This window comes from Belonocnema kinseyi, chromosome 6, assembly GCF_010883055.1.
Source record: "Belonocnema kinseyi isolate 2016_QV_RU_SX_M_011 chromosome 6, B_treatae_v1, whole genome shotgun sequence".
NCBI lineage: Eukaryota > Metazoa > Arthropoda > Insecta > Hymenoptera > Cynipidae > Belonocnema > Belonocnema kinseyi.
The window spans coordinates 51,965,823-51,973,346 of NC_046662.1; positions in this window are offsets into that span (position 1 = coordinate 51,965,823).

Genomic DNA, 7,524 nt, shown 5'->3' on the forward strand with positions numbered 1-7,524 from the left:
GCCAATTAGCACAAATGGTAAGTTCCGACAGTGCCTACAAGTGTGCCTACTGGCCGCTAGATGGCAATACCGGTTTCATATGTATACACCTGGTATGTAGAGAATTCTACGTATTAAATCAGAATTTAAATTTTAAAAACGGAGAATGATCTGATGTTTCAAGTGGATAATAATTTTTTTTTTCAAATTTCTTGTACCAGCTCATAAATGTTAAAGAATTAAGAAAAAAATTTTAATAATCTCTTTAACCTATTTTAACTCGTTTAAAATTAACTAAATCTTTTTAAACTTCATAAATTGAGCGGAAAAATGAGAAATTGAGCGAAAGGAGGATGGGCAATGGCCATGAATTAAAAATCATCCGTCAGGTAGACCCCAATGTGTTTTCCTATTTTTATAAAAAGTCATCTTATTTCTCCTGCCTGAAATCGCTTTGGTCTGTGAAGTATTAAATAAAAAGTTTTGGAATTTAGACTATGTATAAAAATTCATCTGAAAGTTAAAAATAATTCAAAAGAGTTCAGTTTTATCTACCCTAACATCCAGTTCAGCTTTAAATACTTAAAAAAAAACATATCGTTTTATTTAAAAGTTAAAATTTTCAATTTTATTGACTTTGGTGAAGGAATATAATCTGATACAGAACAGGACATTTTTGAGATAAATCTGAAATTTTATCAAATAGATAAATTAAATATTGAAAAAATGCGCGAAAACATTTTTCAGAACCTTATGGCGATCCCCGATATTTAATTTAAAGGTTATTGGAGGGAGAGATTAATTCTCTATAATATATCCCACATTTTTGTTTGTTAATTATTTCAATACCTATGGAAGGAGAGGCCTGGATGAAATTATAGAAAATTTTAATGACTGCCTACATTCCATATATGGCAGATACTGGTCCAACTTTTTTTGAATAAACTCAGAAAAAAAGTTGCCACGTTTTGCTACTTCCAAGCAATCGGGTCCCCTCTGGTCTGCAAAATTAATTAACGAATTGAGAGAGACTCCCACGAGATCGGGTCCCTACTGCAATGCTGGAAAGAACAATGGTGCTATCAAGATATCAGGTCCCATCTGCTCTATCTCCTGCGTTTAGGTTTGGATCCTCCGAACTTGACTGTCGGCCTTACTGGTTTTATGACAACGGAACGTGGCCTATTTCCAACTGCCCCGAGACCTACTTCTTACTGGTGAAGTTGATCGCCGGAAGACAGCAGATGCACCGGGGGTGCATGCCGAATGTTTTCGGTAATGTGCGATCCTTCTTTTTCCGGAGTGACTCTGAGAGGGAAGGCGAAGATACTAAAAATCTCCTTCTCAGATCGGAAAGTAATAGGAGTTTTTTCAGACTCTAAAACTCTAAGAGGAGAGGAATTGTAGCCGGGAAACTCAGGATTGTAGGTTTCGTCGTCGTGGAGTAAATTCAACGATGATCCAATTTTCTCACTCGTCTTTATGTGAGAAGTTTCACAATAGAGATATTCCGCTAGATCGTCAAAGGGATTAATAGCAAGTGCGCTCGGACTATGAGGATACGATGGGAACTCACTCAAGTCACTTTTTCCCCCTATCAACCACTGCTTATCGCAAACTTGAATACTTTGTCAAAAAGGGGACACTTGACGGTAGTATAACAGAAAAAAATCGTGGGACCAGGGAAAGGGGAATTCACGCTCAAATGAGGGATGTAAGTATGGCAACCTAGTTCGTTGCAGGGGACCGAAAAAACCGGCAACGGCAACACGTGCGTTGAATCGTCTAAGGAGCGTGCCTCATAGACCGGAAGCGTTGTTGCTGGAATAAATTTCTTACCACTTGCCGACGGCGTGGTATTGTTCAGCGACACGTTGTTGAACTCTACACACGAGAGGCGGCCACTTGTGCACTCAGGCGCTGGGGGCACGGAGGGAACCGGGACACTATCGTTCAATACACACTTTTCACTGAACACGTGATCCACACTGTGATCCAGTGTGACCGATTTTAATTATTCCTGGGCAGCACGGTTTTTAAGCGAAAGAGGCTTTCGTAGGTTGGGCCGACACTTTTTCTTTTTATATAATTGATCACCCATGCAGCCGAGAATCTGGAAAAGGCACGTACAAGAAACGCCAAATTATAATTAAATCGGTTGTTGGTCCTGGATAAAAACTCCTTTGTAGGGCCCATATGCAGGACTCGAAGTTCTGGTAGGAAACTCCCTAGTTGAGGTTCTGAGCGAGAAATCAATTTCGATCCTCTACAGGAACTTCCATATTGAGCTTCCGTGTGAGAACACGTTTTCGATCCTCGTTCGAAACTTCCTAACTGCGGTCCCAAATTAGAACTCAATTTCGCTGGATGAAAAAAAAACATGTTTGATGACGAGGCTTACCTTATTATGTAGCGCCACGATAATGGGATCGGGTTGTTTGAAACAAAAAAACTGCTTAGTTAGTTAGAATTCGGCCGCTGGAAAATCCGACGAGACAAGGCAAGGCTTGAGTGTAGCTGGGGGACACTCCGCAGGCCACCTGTGTCGATTCGCTAAGTTATCAACAAGACTTTTCGGGAGCGAGACGTACTGGTCGGAGATCTACGATCGAATCTCTTTCGACGAAATTTTGCCCTATATTTATGCATGTTCATCGAAAAAGCAGCGCGCAGGTCTGTGACGATTATTTTTGACGTAGAAGGGGTAAGCGGCAATTGGTCTACTTGATAGATCGAGCGTACCAATCCGCGATGATCGGGAGTGGGGCTATTTTCGCGTTATCACGGACGCGAATTTCTGCTTATCCATGCCTTCCGATACTTATTTTAATTCTGATTTAGAAATGAAAGAATATTTTTGACTTCGGCTCTGTTTTTTTCCAATTTATTCTAAAGGTTAACTCTAAGGCCATAAATTGAATTATTACTTGTAAGACTCAATGTTTGAAAGCACTTATAAAAAGAAATAAGTTTAAAACACGTTGCTTGAGATTCCTAATCTATCTCTGACATTAAGGATAGTTATTCACACAAAAATTCCCTGCGCATTGATTCTGTGATTTTGACTTTTAAGATGAGCTTGAATGGAGCAGCCACCAATAATTCCAAAGCTGGATTCTGGCCCCATTCTGAAATGCTAAACGATTAACCAACGAAAAGAATATGTAAAATTATTTTAATAGCAGGTTTTATGGTTATGAAAGAAGAATCAATGCATTATTTTCCAAATTTATTTTCAAAAAGTTTTTGTGATCAGGGAAATGGACAAAGTGCTGAATGCATTAATATTATGCACAAAGACAAAAAAAAATAAAATTAGAATTTGCACCATCATGCTCTCCAGTAGATTTAGCCGCTCTCCAAGTAATAAAAAATAGAGAAAATTAATATTATTACTGTTCTCTTCGAGAAAAGCATGACTATGGTGCTATGAAATTACCGCACGTTAATAAGCTCATCTGCAGGTCGCACGGAGCTCATTATGAAAACGTATTTGAAATGATTAAGACAGGTTTACTGTGAAAAGCGCATGGCGGTAATCTAAATTTTCACATGACTGAAATTTTCCTTTTTAACAATTAAAAGATTTTGGTCAAAGGCTCTTCCTAAAGAATACCTAAACTTTTAAAACACTAAAAACTTTGACCATTTTCAGTTAGAAAAACATTCTATGAGCAATTAGTGGCAATTAAGCCAAGTGATGAAATTTGCAGGATACTTTCCCAGTTTACAGAGCGGGAAGAATGGAAAGAAACAATTTGGAAGAGTTTGTTATTGCTTTTTGTATTTCTATTTACATCAACTTTATTCTATAGAAAGTTTTGCGCATGTACGCTCTTTTTGTAAAAAGCATCTACATTCTACTACAAAAGAACATTTCAAAAGATTAACTTCGTCAATGTGAACAGGATCTGGACGAATTTGCAAACAGAATTCATATAATTTATATTGTACATTTTTACATTTTAGTTATTAGGTAAATATTTGACGAAATTGTTCTTTTAACTAGGACCTATAATATGTACTTTAAAACAACTAATAAGTGAGGAGCGGGGACCTACTGGAATAGCATCTACTTCTTGTCGGCTCAGTTCGAATATCGTTTGGCTTTCCATATTTATTTTCACACGTTTTCTATTGTGACCATGATATTTATAAATTCCAACCAGAGCATCATAAGTCTTTAATATGGCGTAGACGTCACCATTAGATGTTGATAACACGATTTGTTCTGTAGTTGGTACAGGCCCATAGGTATTAGCTCCTGTTTTTATTTTAATTGATTTGTCGGTAGGAAAAGTGTATCTTCGAAGTTCGTATGTCGGGTGCGACTTTAAAATGGGTATAAGCCGAATCAATCGAAGTTGTTCAAGTCCACATCCTTTTCCGTCAGGAGAAGGAAGCCTTGAAGGTGGAGTTATAGACTCTGAAGATGAATAAGCTCCTGTAGGACGAGAACTAGACTGGGTATGATATTTAAATTCGGCAGGAGGAAGAGAACTGTGAGGTAAATGATTTATATTCTCTACTCTAAAATTCCTTGTAATATAGCGTTGGGAACCTACAGGAACATTGTTTACTTCTTCTTTGTTTAATTCTGTAATTATGCAGCTTTCCATGTTTATCTTCACACGTTTTTTTATGCTACCAAAATATTTATAAATACCAACCAGAAAATTATAATTCTCCAATATGGCTAAAACGTCACCATTTGATGTTGATAACACAATTTGTTCTTTGGTTGGCACAGGCTTATATCTAGCAACACCAGGTATTATAATTTTAAGTGATTTATCGCCCGGAAAAGTGTATCTTCGAAGTTCGAATGTCTGACGCGAATTGAAATTGGATATAAGTCGAATAAATCTAAGTTGTTCAAGTCCATATCCATATCCGTCTTGAGAAGGAAGCCTTGTAGCTGAAAAAATAGATGTAGAAGAGCAGCGAGCAGTTGCCGGAGGAGAGCTGGACCTGATAGGAAAAGGGGGCTTCGCAGTAGAAGGTGACCTCTCACGTGAATGATTTGTTTTATAAGAAGAAATATAAGACCCGCGATGAGGAATACCAGGTATGGGTGCGCCATTAGGTAGACACTCGAAATGTGAACTTAATACTGCAACAAGAAATAGGGGATTGCGTTTTTTAAGCAAGTTAATTTTTTCACAAGTCCTGATATTTCAAAAATGTTGAAGAATTTCTAGAAAAGTTTGGGGAATGAATTTAATTTATTTAATTCAAAAGGGATTTCAAATGATTTTCAAAGGCTGCTAAGCTTTTAAAGAGTTACAAATAATTTAAAAAGAGATTAAATATTTTTAAGATTTTAAAGTATTTATACGGACTTAACTAGAATTAAAACATTTTAATGGATTTAAGAATATTCAAACAGGTATAAAAGGATTTAAATTATTGAAAACGACAAAAATGTTCAAATTAAATAACACATTCTTCTAAATTAAAAGTAACCCTAGAGAGTAAGAATATATTAAATTAGATATTGCAACCAAACCCATGCATCGCCCCACTTTTCTGTTTTCTTACGATCCGGAGGGGAATTGTCGGTCAAACTAATCCAACAGATAGCGCCACAAAAAGTACGTCTGACTTTTGCATTTAGTTGCATGAAGAAAAGGTAACAATAATTAAAAACTTTATGCTGTTTGAAAATAAATCGAAGAAAAATATGAAAAAAGTAAGAGTAGATATTAGTAATTATTTAAAAAAAAGGAAGTCGTGAAAATATGTAGTTTGATATGAATAAAATTTAATTTTGAGATACATTTTGGAAGCAGTTCGAACTTTATACTTCCATGATTTATTTTGCTGATAATATTGATTTCATTATTTACTAAAGTTAAGAAAAAATATTTATTGTTAGAATTATTAATGTAGCTAGTTAAAAAATTAATAGTATGAAAGACCTCAATGACAAAAATATTTAAAAAGTATATGATCAAAAGAATTAATAAAAAATCATAAAAAATTTCAAATTTAAAAGTGATTTTGAATAAATAGTTAATTATATTATTGCAAACCTTATTTATAAAATCAACAGACTCACTATGAAACTCTATAGACAAACGTACGGGACTACTATTTTCGATAAACAAACAGACAAATAGTCTTATTATCGGTAATATTTTTGTTTTGCTAAAAGTGCTTAACATTAATGCATGAATGACATTTAATGAAAAAAAACTAATTTAAAAGTTTATAATAACTATTGTTATAAACAATTATTGTAGCATAATATTAGAATTTGAGATTTTTCAAATTATAATTTCCTTCAATCGCCAGAACGACTGCAGGTATTTCTTAAAATAATAAATATTTAATAATATTTGATCAAATATAACAATGAAAATTTTTGTAAACAAATTAGGTAAACTTATTCAAATTTTTGGTCCTTTCGCATAGCAATTTATTTTTGCACTGAAAATATTTCAAGCTGATATACAAATGGCTGCTAGTCACAAAAATATTTGCGAAGTTAACAATAACCAAATTTCTAATTAATTTGAATCTAGTATTTCATTTGCACTTAAGATTAAATTATTTTCGAATTATTTTTGAACCTGCCAAAAAGGACACAAATAAGCTTTACGTGATTGTTGATTAATCATAAAAACCTTGTAGTCGCGGAATCAAAATTTCTGTGAAGATAATATTCCGAGATTCGTTGCTTGTGTTCAATTCTTATCAGATGTAAGATCAGATGTCATACATACTCCTTATTGAATTTTAAGAATTTAATTATCTTATTTTAATTACGATAATATTACTGACAGTTATTCAAATCTTAGTAATAGCCAGTAAAGAATTTGTCGACAATTCTGGGTGACCGCAGGTCAAAGAAACGTGGTCATCATGATCGAGTTACAGACTACAATTTTAAAATTAAAATTATTGCCAAAAGATAAACTTAAAAGATTTTTTAATAATTCCTTGCTTCTGTCGTTTCAAAAATATTATTTCCTCTAAGAAAGAAAGTTGTTTTAATCCAAATAAATTCTTTTAAGAATAAATTAATAAATTTAGAAGAAGCTGTAGCTATTCGAAGATCATCATCGGAAAAATCGATTATTCATTTGACCGTGAAGTTTCAACTGATTTTAAAAACTCGCGGTTATTCCTAGTTTGTAAAAAATATCGGTTTTTGCAGAAGATTTATCGAAAATCCAAAGAAATTCTAATTTGAATATAAAAATTGTATTGGTCAGGGGAGATAAAGAAATTGTCAGGGAAAAATCACTGAAAACTCAGGCGATTCGGAAAATGAAGATATGCTGCCAGCCTTGAACTATCTTATTTGATGGTATCAAACATGTTTTAAATACCGTACCAGAATATAACAGTTTATATAAAAATTATTTGAGAATGGCAAGTTTATAAAGAACAAAAATATATTTGTTTCTAGACTATCTTGTATAATAATGCAATCAAAACTGTAGAAGCATGTAGCCGTTATTTTTTATGATTTAGAGAAACTAAAATAAAATTAAAATTTTTCTGCTATTTTGATGATTTAAAAAAAAATTCGTGGCT